Here is a 15,285-nt window from a genome sequence, read left to right on the forward strand (position 1 = left end):
AAGGCTTAATATATTGTTATTTTAGCGTGAACTATTTGGTCAGTTAAATTTCTTTAAAATGGCAGTCACCTTTGCTGAAGACTACAGATCATTTGAAGAGTGTGTACGCAAACATGAGGATAACAAATGTTTCAACTTTTTTTCAATTTGTAATCGCCTTCTGGAATTCGTTATTTTTATATGAAATAACTTTAATTTTTAAAAATTAATTACAGACATGCAAGCTCGAAGTAAAATTCAGCAGTATCGAAAAAGGATTGTTAGGTAAAATGTGAACGTTTCTTTTCATCCCCAGTCCTGCTCCAGTGTCTAGAGTTAACAATTTACTGTGCATCTTTCTAAATGCACTATTAAACATATATACATTTGTGTAAAGTTTTTTTTAGCAGGGGGAGATATCAAACATATTGATATATCACTTGCTTTTTTCACTCATAATTATATATTTTGGCCATCTTCAGTTGTATTATTTACTTATTTTATATAAAAGTCTCCCTAATACTTTTTAAAGGCTAAGTGATATTTCATTAGTTTGAATGGGCTGTAATTTATTTAACCATTCCCTTACTGAAAGACATTTAAATTAATTAGTTTCTTAACTTTTTAATTTATTGATTAGTTTTTAATTGCAAACTATAAATCTTTCTAAATTTAAAAAATTCAAACAGTATGGAAGAATGTAAGGTAAAAAGTGCAAGTCTCACTACCCCATCTGGTCCTGCCTTCATCCTAAGAGTCACCTGTTCAGGAAACTTCCTCTGTTTGCATGTGTGATTATTTCTGGAGTGCGGATTCCTAGAAATGGAGTTGCTGGGTTAAAGGGTATGCACATTTAAAATTTTATAACCATTTCTCCTTCCTTATTACTCTCTTCAAAATTATTCTTGACTGTTTCTTATGCATTTCTTCTCCAGATGAACTTTTAGACTCAACTTGGAAATTAAATAAAAATCCTTTGGTATTTTGAATGAGATTATATTGAAATTTTAGATTAATTTGGAGTGAACTGACCTGTATGATATTGAGTCTCTTGCCTCAGAAATGTATGTATGTATGGTTTGTCTCTCCATTTTATTCACATCTTGCTTTGTATTCTTAGGGAAAGTTTTATAGTTTTTTCCCCATATGTATGACATTTCTTCTTAGTATTCTTAGGTATTTTATGATTTGATTGCTCTGGTGAATGGAAACTTTCAGTAACATTTCTCTCTCTTTTCTGGTTATAGGAAAACTTTTAGAATTTTTTCTCTACCGTGTCTGATCACTTTATTGAATTGATGGTTATCTGAAAATATTCACGATTTTGTGGCTTTCCAGTTTTTATAACTTAGGTGTTTTCCTCATTGCTTTGGCTATTATATGTCCTATATAATGTTGAATAGTAGCAGTGATAGCTAAAAACTTGGTGGTGTGTTTCTGACTTTAAGGGGAACGCTTCTAATGTTTTAGCATCAATTATGATGTTTGCTGAAGCTTTCTGATAAATAGAGAATATCAGGTTAAAATATTTTCTTCTAATCTTGGCATTCCAAGATGATTTCAGTGTTGTTTTTCATTTCTGACGACATTTTAAAAAACCATAAATTGGTATTGAATTTTATTGATATTTTAAGTGGTTATATAAGGGCATCACCAGTGTTGCCTGGTTAATATTTTCCCAAGAGAGCTCCTTTTTTTTGAGGAAGATTAGCCCCGAGCTAACATCTGCCACCAATCCTCCTCTTTTTGGTGAGGAAGATTGGCCCTGAGCTATCATCCATGCCCATCTTCCTCTAGTTTTTTATATGTGGGACGCCTGCCACAGCATGGCTGGACAAGTGGTGCATATGTCCACCCCCTGGATCCGAACTGGCAGACCCCGGGCTACTGAAGTGGGACTTGCGAACTTAACTATTGCGCCACCAGGCTGCCCCTAGAGGTCCTTTTTAAAGAATCAACTTTCTTGGAGATAATTTACATACAGTGAAACACATATTTAAAATATACAGCTCAGTGTGTTTTGACAAATGTGTACACCGATGTCACCACCACCATAATCAAGAGTAGAATATTTTCATTACCATAATCAAGATATATAGTATTTTTGTCATCTCCAAAAATTCTCTTCTGCCTTTTAGCACTAAGTCACATTTTTCCCCTCAACCCTGGGAAACCATTTGTCCTCTTTTTCTCTGTATAATTGTTTTCATTTGTTCTAGATTTCATATAAATGAACTTGTATAATATGTACTCTTTTGCATCTGGCTTTTTCTCTCAGCATGATGCTTTTGAGGATCATCCATGTTTTTGTGTATTTAACTGGTTCATGACTTTTTATTGCTGTGTAGTACTACATGGTTTTGATTTACCACAATTTGTTGACCATTTCTCCTATTGATGGATATTTGGATTGTTTCCTGTTTGGGACTGTTATTAATAAAGCTGCTAAGAACATTCATTAATGAGTTTTTGTGTGAACGTTATGTTTTCGTTTCTCTTGGGTAAATACTTAGAAATAGACTTGTTGGGTTGTATGGTATCTGAATGTTTAAATATAAAAACCTGCCAAACTATTTCCCATTTTACAGTTCTAGTTGCTCTGCATCCTCACCAACACTTGGTTATTTCAGTCTTTTTAATTTTAGCCCCTCTAGTGGATGTGTAGTAGTATCACAGTGTAATTTTAATTTGCATTTGTCTCATGCTTAATGACACTATGAATTTGCTCATGTGTTTGTGGGGGTCGTTTGTATGTCTTCCATTGTGAAGTATCTGTTCAAATCTTTGCCCATTTTTAAACATGGAGTTGTTTACCTTATTGAGTTGTAAAAATTCTTTGTACATTTTTTTTTTATACAAGTCCTTTGACCCACAAAACACATGCACACACATTGCAATTGGAGACTTAGGTTTTTGTTTTCCTAACTTTTTAAAATAGATGAACTTCTAATTTTGGTTAAATTCAACTTGTCAGTTTTTTCCCATGGTTTGTGTTTCTGTGTTCTAAGTTTGCTCAATGCAAAGTTGTGCAGATTTCCTCTTATGTTTTCTTCTACAAGTTTTATGTTGGGCTTTTATGTTAAGATATGTCATCCATTTTGAATTAATTTTTATTTATGGTGTGAGATAAGGGTCAAAGCTCATTTTCCCAGTTCTAGCCCCATTTGTTGGGAACACTTTCCCTTTCCCCATTGAATTAAACTTAGTCAAAAATCAGTTAACCATATATGTGAGTCTATTCTGGATTGTCCTCTTGATCTTTGTAATTGTCGTTTTGCCAATTCCACGTTGTCAGGATTATTGTTGCTTTATAATCAGTCTTGAAATCAGATAATGAGAGTCCTCCAACTGTATTCTTTTTCAGAATCATTCTGCTATTCTAGTTCCTTTGCTTTTCCAGAAAATGTTTTAGAAGTGACTTGTTGGTTTCTGCAAAAAGTGCTGTTGAGGATGTTAATATAGATTGTGTTGAATGCATCAGTTTGGGAAGAACTGACATTTTAATATTGAATCAATCAATGAAGACAGGATATCTTCATTTGTTTAGATCTTTGATTTCTTTCATCAGCGTTTTGTAGTTTCAGCATAAGATATCGTTGCTCATATTTTGTTAGATTTATATATATTTCATCACTTCTGATACTTTTTTTTTTTAAAGATTGGCACCTGAGCTAAAAACTGTTGCCAATCTTCTTTTTTTTTCCTGCTTTTTCTCACCAGATCCCCCCAGTACATAACATAGTTGTGTGTGTACATATATATATATATATATATATATATATATTTTTTAGTTGTGGGTCCTTCTAGTTATGGCATGTGGGATGCCACCTCAGCGTGGCCTGATGAGTGGTGCCATGTCCGCACCCAGGATCCGAACCAGTGAAACCCTGGGCTGCTGAAGCAGAGCGCGTGAACTTAACCACTCAGCCACAGGGCCCGGCCCCTTCTGATACTATTGTAATTGATAATTTTCTTAAATTTCAGTTTCCAGTTGTTCATTGATTGTATGTAAAAATACAGTTGGCTTTTGCATACTGTCCTTGAATCTGGCAACCTTCGTAAATTCACTTATTCGATTAAGTTTTGTAGATTCTTTGGGAGTTTTCTGTGTAGATAGTTATGTCATTTTTAAATATAGAATAGTTTTATTTCTCTTGTTTTCAATTTGTATGTACACCTTTCCCTCCTTTTTTTTTTTTTTTTATTGCGCTGGCTAGGACTTCCAATATGTTGCTGAACAGGAATGGTGAGAGTGAATATCCTTTTCTTATTCCTGGTCTTAAGAGGAAAGCTTTCAGTCCTTCATTATTAAGTATAATAGGGCCCTTTATCAAGTTAAGGATGTTCCCATTTTGTTCCTAGATTGCTGAGAGTTTTTATGATTAGTAGACATTGAGTTTGGTCAGATGTTTTTACTGTATTGGTTGAGATGATCATATGGTTTATCTTTTTTGGTCTGTTGATAAGATGAATTACATTGATTTATTTCCAAATGTTGAGTCAACCTTGCATTCTCTGGATAGATCTCTCTTGGTCATGATGTATTGTCATTTTCATAAATTAGTGGATTGGATTTCATAATATTTTGTTGAGTACTTTTTTGTATCTATGGCCATGAAGGATGCCTTTTCATGTAATTTTTTATATCAGGGTAATGCTTGCCTCATAGAGTTGGAAAGTGTTTCTTCCTCTTATATTTTCTGAAAAATTTTGCATAGGATTAGTATTTATTTCGTAAATGTTAGAGTTTGCAAGCTAACCCATCTGGGCCTAGAGTTTTCTTTGCTGAAAGGTTTTAAAGGTTAAATTCAATTACACTAATAGGTATAGGATGATTATGGTTATCTCTTTCTTTTTGAAAACTTTCACTCTGACTAAATGAGTCACTTTTACTCACTATATGAGCTTTAGTAGTTGTGTCTTTCAAAAAATTTGTTTATTTCATCTATTTATTACCATAAAGTTGTTTCTTTATTATCCTTTTAGTGTCTGTAGCATCTGTAGTGATGTCTTTTCTTTCATTCCTGATATTGGCAATATATCCTGTCTTTTGTCTTTATTAGTTAGGTTTATCAATTTTATTAATTTCTCCAAAGATCCACCTTTTTTTTTTTTTTTTTTGAGGAAGATTAGCCCTGAGCTAACTACTGCCAGTCCTCCTCTTTTTTTGCTGAGGAAGCCTGGCTCTGAGCTAACATCCGTGCCCATCTTCCTCTAGTTTATACGTGGGACGCCTACCACAGCATGGCTGCCAAGCAGTGCCATGTCCGCACCCGGGATCTGAACCAGCGAACCCCGGGCCGCCGAGCAGCGGAATGTGTGAACTTAACCGCTGCGCCACTGGGCCGGCCCCCAAAGATCCACATTTTTATTTTATTGCTTTTTGTGTGTGTGTTTTCAATTTCATTGATTTCTACTCTTTACCATTTCTTTTTGTATGCTTTGGGTTTAGATTCTCTATGTTCTTATCTCTTAGCTGTAAGCTTAGGCCATTAATTTGAGGGCTTTTTCTTCTTTTCCTTCTAAGCATTACTTTAGATATTCCCACAAATTTTATGTTGATTTTGCTTGTCTGTTCCTGTAATTGATTTCTGTGTTTAATTTTGTTATAGACAAGATAACATTTTTTTTTTAATTTCTTTGAAATTCTTTGAAGTTTGTTTTATGGCTCAGAATATAGTCAGTCTTGGTAATCGTTCCATGTGCACTTCAAAATAATATGTATTATGCTGCTTTTGGGTAGAATTTTCTATGAATTCTATATTTCATATTAAATTCTAAGTTTTATGTTAAATATTCTATAATTGTCAGACTAAGTTGATTGACAGGGCTTGTTAGATTTTCTATTTTCTTACTGAGGTTTTGTGTGCTTGTTTTGTTGATCACTGTGAGAAGAATTGAAGTCTACAATTATGGATTTGTGTATTTTTCCTTTTTGTTCTAACTATTTTTACTTCATATGTTTTGAACCTCTGTTAGGTGCATGTATATTTAGGATTGTTATGTCTTCTTGGTGCATTGACTTTTTTTTTCTTTTTCTTTTGAGAACAATTGGCCCTGAGCTAACATCTACCACCAGTCCTCCTCTTTTTGCTGAGGAAGCCTGGCCCTGAGCTAAGATCCATGCCTATCTTCCTCTACATTATATGTGGGGTGCCTGCCACAGCATGGCTTGACAAGCAGTGCATAGGTCCACACGCAGGATCCAAACTGGCGAACCCTGGGCTGCTAAAGCGGAATGTGCAAACCTAACTGCCGTGCCACTGAGCAGGCTCCTGCATTGACTTTTTTATCATTATATAATATTTCTCTTTATCTCTGGTAGTATTTTGTCTTCTGCGTTCTACTTTATCTAATATTAATATCACCACTCCACCCTTCTTTCAATTAGTATTTGTATATCTTTTTACTTTCAGTCTATGCCTTTGTATTTAAAGTTGGTCTGCTGTAGACAACCCACCATTTTTATCCTGACAATATGTCTTTTTTATGAGATATTTAGACCATTTATGTTTAATGTAATTATTGATGTAGTGGATGTAAATCTACCATCTTACTAGTTGTTTTCTGTTTAAACTATTTGCTCTCTGTTCTCTATTTTGAGTCCCTTTTATCTTCATTATTGGCTCACTGCTTATACTTATGTTGCCTCTTTGAAAAAATTATACTGGTTTTCTCTACAATTTACATTACATACCTTTAATTGCAGTGTATATTCAAGCAGTGTTATGCCACTTTTTATATAATGTCAGAGCTCTACAACAGTATATTTCCAATTTTTCCATACTATCTTATGTGCTATTACTTTCATACATTTTACTTTTACATATGCCATAAATTTATAAGACCTTGCTACTGTGTTTGCTTTAGAACTGCATTGTCCAGTACATTAGTCACTAGCCAGTGTGACTGCTTAACTGTGGATTTAGAGTAGTTAGTATTAAATTAAGTTCAAATTAATTTTCATCTGTTATGCTAGCCATTTTTCAAGTGCTTAATAGCCACATGTAGCATTTAGCTTTCATATTGAACTGTGTAAGATAAAGAACGTTTCCATCATCTCACAAAGTTCCATCAGACAGTGCTACGTTCCGCAGTTGTGTTTTCAAGTAAGTGAAAATAAGAAACAAATATATTTGACAGTTACCTTCACTTTAATTATTTTAAGAGTTCTGCATTTTCTTGTAGAATCTAGTGTCTTTTATTTTTTCTGCCTGAAGAACTTCATATTACATTTCTTGCAGTTTGGGTCTTTTGGTAACCAAGTCTTGAATGGGCTTGAAAGTGCTTTATATTACCTTTTCTTTTGAAAAATCTTTTGCTGGGTGTAATATTCCTTGTTCACAGTGTATTTCTTACGTTACTTAAAAGAATAATTACTTAAAAGAATAAAAGAATGCCATTGTGTCTTTTGGCTTGCATAGTTTCTGATAAGAAGTCAGTTGTAATTCTTATCTTCATTTCTCTGCATCAAAGATGTTTCCTTTATCATTGGGTTTTTTATAGCAGGTTGAATATGATTTGTCTTTGGTGGGGGGTGTTTTGTATTTATCCTGCTTTTTGTAGATGGTCACTGAGATTTTTAGATTTATGTTTGATTTCTTAGATCTATTTGGAAGTTTCTCAGCATTTTCTCTTCTGATACTTCTTCTGCATCATTTACTCTCTCTTCTCTGGTATTCCAGTTACACATAGTAGTTCATTTGATACAGTGCCAGAGTTCTTTGAGGCTCTGTTCTGATTTTTTTCCCTCCCCCTTTTTTGTTTTTTTTAATGACTTTGTATCTCAGTTTGGGTAATTTCTCATGTCTTGCAGCTTACTTATTCTTTTTTCTGTCTTGAAGCTCATTTATACTTTCCTTGACTAGTCTTTTGATGAGCCCATCACTGTTAATATGATTTATCTTATTTCTAGCATTTGCATTTCCATCTCTTGAAATCCTTGATCTCTTTCCTAACCCTACTCCAGGAATAAAGATCTTTTTTCTTTTACCCATTCTCTACCCACAATGGATGACAGTGATTGCTGCTGCCCTCCTCTCAATGGTTTAAGGCTTTTTTTCTGTAGGGGTGAAGGGTTCAAGTAAAATTTCATTCTTTTTCCTTACTGACAGTCACTCCATCCCACCAGTAAAAGATGCCCTCTTTAGTCTCCCAGCCTGTTCCAAATCTTTTCAGCACCCAGTAGAAATCCATGGATAAGAGCCTGTGAGTAGGTGCCGACTTCGTTTCTGCAATTCTCAGAGAGTCTATGCTCTCATCTAACCCACACTTTGTCTTTACCTAAAATATAATTGCCTGGCAGAAGAAAACTTAAACCCTCTTTAGAGGAAGCTAAGTTATCTAGAGCCTCTAGGAAATAACATCCAGCAAATGGAGAGGATGCATTTTGTAGTTTCTAGGAAAACCACTAAAAGAGTGATACTAAAAAATATGTCAAACAAGCTGGTGGATTAAATAAAATTGGATAGTAGAAAAAAATTTGAGCAGTACTAATGATGTCAAGAAAGGAAGAATAAAGGAACAAAAAACGGATGAGGAAAATGAAAATAATAGCAAGGTGATACTTAAACCCATCTGTATTGGTAATTATGTTAAATGTAAATGGAATAAACACTACAGTGGAAATAAAAATCTTGTTAGACCTTATAAATAGGACCCAACTATATTCTGTTTATAAGAAAACTTTAAATGTAAAGGCACCTACAGACGAGATGAAAGTAAAAAGATGGAATAAGTATTACCTGCAAACACTCACCAAAAGAATGCTGATGTAGCCATATTAACATTGTACATAATAGAGAAGGCAATAAGTATTATGAGATAAAGAGAAAAATACAGTAAGTAGGTCAGTTCATCAAGAGGACATAATAATCGTGTGTGTGTTCACCTAAGAATATACCTTCTGAATATAGAAGTTAATATAACTATCAGGAAAGACAGATATGCTGTCATAGCTGGAGATTTTAAATATATGTTTAAAGTAACTGATAGAACAATTATATAAAAATATCAGTAACGGAACAGAAAATTTAAATGATATGATTAATCAACTGGATGTAACATAACTGACATTTGTAGAATATTGTATCTAACAACTGAAGACTATGCTTTTTGTTTTCTTAAGTACATGTGGGACATTTGCCAAACTATTCTAATCCTTAAAGAATTATCATCAAATTTCAAAGAATTGAAATTATACAGTGCATGTTTTCTGACCACTGTGGAATTAATTACAACTCAGAAAAATAACTAGAAAGGCTCCAAATGTTTGGAAATTAAGCAAGGTATTTCTAAGTAGTCCATGAATAAAAAACAAAGTCATGGTGGAAATCAGAAAATACTTTTTAGCAAGTGTATTACATCAGATCTTGTGGAATGCAACTGAAGCAGTTCTTTGAGAGAACTTTATAGCTTTGTAAGCATATATTAGTAAAGAAGAAGGGTTGAAAATCAGTAGTCTAAGCTAGAAACTAAAGGGAGCAACAAATCAACCCCAAAGAAAGTAGAGAGAAGGAAATAGTAAAGATAAAAGTGGATATAAGTGAAATAGAAAAGTTCTACAGTCAGTTGAGAGGACTTTATTAAAATAATAAACCTATAATGAAGTGCTCAAGAAAAAAGTGGAGAAAACACAAATTACCAATACTAGGGTTGAAAAAGGAGGCATCGCTACAGATCCTATAGATATTAAGTTGTTAATATACAAAAATTATGAACAACTTTATATTAATACATTCACTAACTTGAATGAAGTTCATAATCTTTGAAAAACACAATTTATCAAAACTGATATGTGAAGAAATGGAAACTCTTAAGTTGTGCAATATTTACCAAACAAATTGAATTCATCAAAAACTTTTCCACAAATTAAACCTCAAGCCCAGATTGCTTCACTGGTAAATCTTCCAAACATTTAAGTAAGATATAATGCCAGTTTTACACAGACTCCTCTGAGAGTAAAAAAAAAAAAAAAAAAAAAAACAGGAAACATTTCCCAAAACATTTTATGATTTTAGCATAATCTTCATAGGGGAACCTGAGAAAAACGTGACAGAAGAGAAAATTGTAGGCCAACATTTCTTATGAACATAAGTACAGAAATAGCCCAGTGGTATGTAAAAAGGATAATATATCACAGATTTGTTCTAGGAATGCAAGATTGGTTTAATGTTTTAAAGTTAATCAATGTAATCCTTCTCCCTAACAGAACAGTGTAGAAAACCCGTAGGATTGTGTCTGTAGATACAAAGAAATCACTTGACAAAATTAAACATCCATTTGCATTAAAAATCCTCATCAAATTAGGAATAGAAAGAAACATCTTTAATTTTCTAAAGTGTATCAACAGAACCCTACGATTTAGTGTCATACTAAAGGAAATACTTTGTTTCATGTTCAGTATTTCTCCTTCTATTTAATGTTCTGCTGGCATCCTGACCAGGGCCCTCAGGCAAATAAAATTAATATACAAATTGGGAAGTAAAAAGTAAAACACAAATGTGTTCACCAGCAAACTATTAAAATAAGTGAATTTAGCATGATGACTGGATCAAAGGCCAATATGCAAAAATTAATTGTAAGTTGCATGCTAGCATCCAAAAAAGTATAAATTAAAATTAGAAAAATACATTTAGAATAACATCAAAATATGTGAGATACCTAAGAATAAATCTAATAAAACTTGGGCAAAACTTCTACCCTGAAAATTACAAAACAGTGCTGAGAGATGTTTTAAAATACTTAAATGTATTCCATCTTTATGTAGTAGGAAACTCAATATTGTTAAAATATGAGTTTCCCCTAAGTTGAGCTATAGGTTCAATATAATCTCAATTAAAATCCCAGAACTTTTTATTTTGGTCAAATGGATCCCAAAATTTATATCAAAAGGTAAATGTCTCACATGTCAAGACTTGTGAGTTACAGTAATCAAGACAGTGTTGTGTTAGAACACGGTAAACTTAAAGACCAATGGTCTAGAAACAGACCTTCATATATGCGGTTTCTTGGTTTATGACAAAAACTTCACTGAAGTTAAGAGAAATCTTTTATTTTTAATGAATTGTGTTAGGTAAACTGGATATCCGTATTTAAAGAAATGAGCCTTGACTTTTACTGATACCATATTCAAAAGTTTATTTGAGTTGGATCATAGATTTAAGTGTCAAAGCAAAAATTATCAAGCTTCTAGAAGGAAACCTAAGAGAATATCTTCATTACCATAGACAAAATATGTTCTTAAATAGAACATAATATAGATAAGCTAGACTACCTAAAGTTAAGAATTTCTATTCATCAAGACATCAAGAAAGAAAAGGCAAACCACAAAGTGCAAGAATATATTTGAAATAAATAAATCTAGTGAGAGACTTGTATCCAGAAAATATAAGTAACTTACAAATCAAAAAGAAAAAGACAACCCAGCTTTTAAAAATATGCCAAAAAGTGCACAGGTTCTTCACAAAAGAAGATATCCAAATGGCCAATATGAATAGATAAAGCTGCTCGACATTATTACTCATCAGGGAAATGTCACAATGAGGCACCATCAGACTCCTACCAGAATGGCAGAAATTAGAGACCGACAATATCACGTATTGCCAAGGATATGAAGCAACTGATATTCATATATTACTGGTGGGAATGTAAATTGTTTTAGTCACTTTGGAAATCTGGCAGTAACTGTTAGAGCTAAACATAACCATATACTGTCACCCAGTAAATCTAAATTATATCTATCCAAGAAAGGTAAAAAAACATGAATAAGGATGTTTATAAAAGAGTTCACACTGTATGATATCAGTTGTATGAAGTTTAAAACAGGGAAGACTAATCTGGGGTAATAAAAGTCAGGAAAGTAATTGTCTGTGGCTTGAAAGGAGTTGAGTTGGAAGGAGCAAGAGAGACCTTCTGAAATGATGGTAGTGTTTTATATGTGGATCGAGTGATAGTTACTCAGATGTATACATATGTGAAAATTTGTTGAACTATAATGTATGCTAAAGAGTTTTGTACTTTATTATATGTAAACAATTCTTCAACAAATGATTGCAGAGAAAAGGAAAATACTTTAAAAGTTTTTATCTTGAAGATTTCCAAACAAATATATGTAGAGTACAAAGAAACCCCCATGTACACATCATCTTACTTCAACATTTTGCCATGGTTGTTTCTTTCTCTCTCCAACCCCTACTCACGTATCCTCTTTTGTTTTTGTAGTTAGCACACATCTAAGTGTCTTAATAGCACAAATAAATTAATTTAGTCTGAGCATATTTTGTGATTTTAATCATCAAATGAAGTTTTGCTACGTTTTGGTATATATAACTTTGAATTTTCTATTTCCCTTTTTTGGTTGTACCTTTGTTTTTTTCTTTTCCTGGCTTATTGACGTGGGAATAAATCTCTGCCGTTTTTTTATTCTGAACGGAATTGACTTGTGCATCCCAAAGGAGGGTGAGTTGACCAGGGCCCTTCTTATTTTTGCCACATCTGAATCAGAGATCGTCCTCTCTAACTGAGAGGTAAATTTGAGGAATATCCTTTGTCTTGTTTTTTAGTGGATTGATAGTTTAGTTTATTCTTTCATCTCAATTTGTCTTTGACTCCTCTTTAATCTTTTTTCCTCCTTAGCCAATTATATTTCCATTAAACTACAGAAAATCTCGTTCTAGAGTGTTAGGTATATGCCCAGTCAATTCTTTCTTCACAGGTTTCTCTCTATATATAGTCTTTAAGAAAACAGTATTTTGTAACACTTTTTTTTTTTTAAAGATCTTGTTTTTCCTTTTTCTCTCAAAGCCCCCCAGTACATAGCTGTGTACTTTTTTTTAGTTGTGGGTCCTTCCAGTTGCGGCATGTGGGATGCCACCTCAACATGGCCTGATGAGCGGCGTCATGTCCGCCCCCAGGACCCAAACTGGTGAAACCCTGGGCTGCCAAAGCGGAGTGCATGAACCCAACCACTCGGCCACAGGGCCAGCCCCTGTAACACTTTTTTAAAACAGAATATGAGTTTATAAACATTTGGTGAAATAGAATCGTTACCATACAGAAATTGGAAGTTTGTAACTGCTTAAGTTTTTTAACTACTCAGATATAAAATTTTTGGATTATCTAAAGATCTGTTTCTGATTACGTATATTATGTTTATGTTTTTAATGTAATTTTTACTATAACAATGCTGAGTTTATTGTTCTTCTTTTACAATAGTTTACAAAAAAGTTTTCAGAGAAGAGAGGAGAGCTTTGTTACCAGGGATAGCAAACCCATTTTCTTAGAAGTTTAACAGTTGTACTTTTAAAATTTCTTTTTTATTATTTCTGCAGTTGTCCCTTTGCAGAATTTGGTAGTCACATCCTGGAAGTTTTCTTGTGTAGCAGCCTGTAACTTCCAAGTCTGGTGGTTGATAGTAGATTATTTGGTTTACTGCAATTAGTTTTAGTTATATGTCCAGTGGTTTACAGTGATATATAGAAATAATAGCACCTCAGTCCTTATTTATTGTGTATCTGCTATTTAGATCTACTGCAATATTTTGGTGTTGTGTATATGTGTAAGCAACCATCTGTGCTTGTGGATAGAAGATATGAAAACTCAAGAGATAGTTTAAAAAGAATATGTGTGAGAAATTAAATGCAAGCTTAGATTGTTATTCAAAATAGATACTTCATTAATCTCTTTGAATATTTACTTTGCTTTAGCAGCTGAAGTAGAAAGATGAGATAATGTTAGTATGCTAAGTTAAAATGTAATTGGTTCTACCATGTATAAAACAGCTTTCTAGTAGCATTTGTCATAGTTTGTCATAAACTCATTTTGTCATGAAGTTTGTATTTCTGAATTTATAGCTCAAGTGTGATATAATTAACAAAATTTTACATGACTAAAGAAGTATTTTACTAAAAGGAAATACAGGCAAGATAATTATAGAAGCTCACTTTAAAAAGAATTTTCAGAAACATTTTAAGACATTTTGGAGGCATATATATAAAGCTAACTATGGGCGAATATAAAATAATATTCCAGTGGGCTTGGAAGAGTAATCAGGACTTCCCCTTCAAACAGTTGGATCAAATTGTATTTGTTTCTCAATTAACTTTTCTATTTCTAGAAAAGACATGTTAAAAGGTGAGTTATTTCTAGGCGACCTACAGAATGGGAGGAAAATATTTGCAAATTATGTATCTGGTAAGGGGTTAATATCCAAAATATATAAAGAATTCATATAACTCAGTAGCAAAAAAAAAAAAAAATCCGATTAGAAAATGGGCAGGGGATATGAATAGACATTTCTCCAAGGAAGACATACAGATGGCCAACAGGTACATGAAAAGATTCTCAGTATTATTAATTATCAGGGAACTGCAAATCAAAACCACAGTGAGCTATCACCTCACACCTGTTAGAATGGGTGTTGTCAGATAGACAAGAAATAACAAATGTTGGCAAAGATAAGGAGAAAGGGAACTCTTGTGCACTGTTGGTGGGAATGTAAATTGGTGCAGTCACTATGGAAAACAGGTGGGGGTTGCCTAAAAAATAAAAAATAGAACCACCCTATGTTCCAGCAATTCCACTTCTGGGTATTTATCTGAAGAAAACACAAACACCAACTCAAAAAGATATACGTACCTCGCCATGTTCATTGCAGCATTATTTACAAAAGCCAACAACTTAAGTGTCCATTGATGGGTAAGTGGATAAAGAAAATATGGCATATATATAGATACAATGGAATAGTATTCAGCCATAAAAAAGAATGAAAGCTTGCCATTTGCAACAACATAGATGGACCCTGAGGGCATTGTGCTAAGTGAAATAAGTCAGACAAAGACAAATACCATACAATCTCACTTATATGTGGAATCTAAAAAAACCCAAAAAAACAAAAATCAGACTCATAGATATAGAGAACAGATTGGTGGTTGCCAGAGTTGGAGGTCAGGGCTGGGCAGAATGGGTGGAGGGGGTCAAAAGGTACAAAATTCCAGTTCTAGAATAAGTCATGGGGATGTAATGTATAAGATGGTGGCTGTAGTTAATACTATATTGCATATTTGAAAGTTGCGATGAGAATAGATCTTGAAAGTTCTTATCGCAAGAAAAAAAGTTTTATAACTGTGTGTGGTGATGGATGTTAACTAGACTTATTGTTGTGATCATTTTGCAGTATATGCAAATATTGAATCATCATGTTATACACCTGAAACTGATGTTATGTGTCAATTATACCTCAGTTTTTTTTTTTTTTTTAAAGATTTTATTTTTTCCTTTTTCTCCCCAAAGCCCCCCCCGGTACAT

At 33.3% G+C, this 15,285-nt stretch overlaps 1 protein-coding gene across 1 annotated transcript in view; it reads left to right on the forward strand.

The window, feature by feature from the left end:
* Positions 1–15,285, forward strand: part of PJA2 (praja ring finger ubiquitin ligase 2) — a 71,743-nt gene that overhangs the window by 1,062 nt on the left and 55,396 nt on the right. The gene's annotated exons all lie outside the window — the stretch shown is intronic.

This window comes from Equus asinus, chromosome 9 (assembly GCF_041296235.1).
Source record: "Equus asinus isolate D_3611 breed Donkey chromosome 9, EquAss-T2T_v2, whole genome shotgun sequence".
Classification (NCBI taxonomy): Eukaryota; Metazoa; Chordata; class Mammalia; order Perissodactyla; family Equidae; genus Equus; species Equus asinus.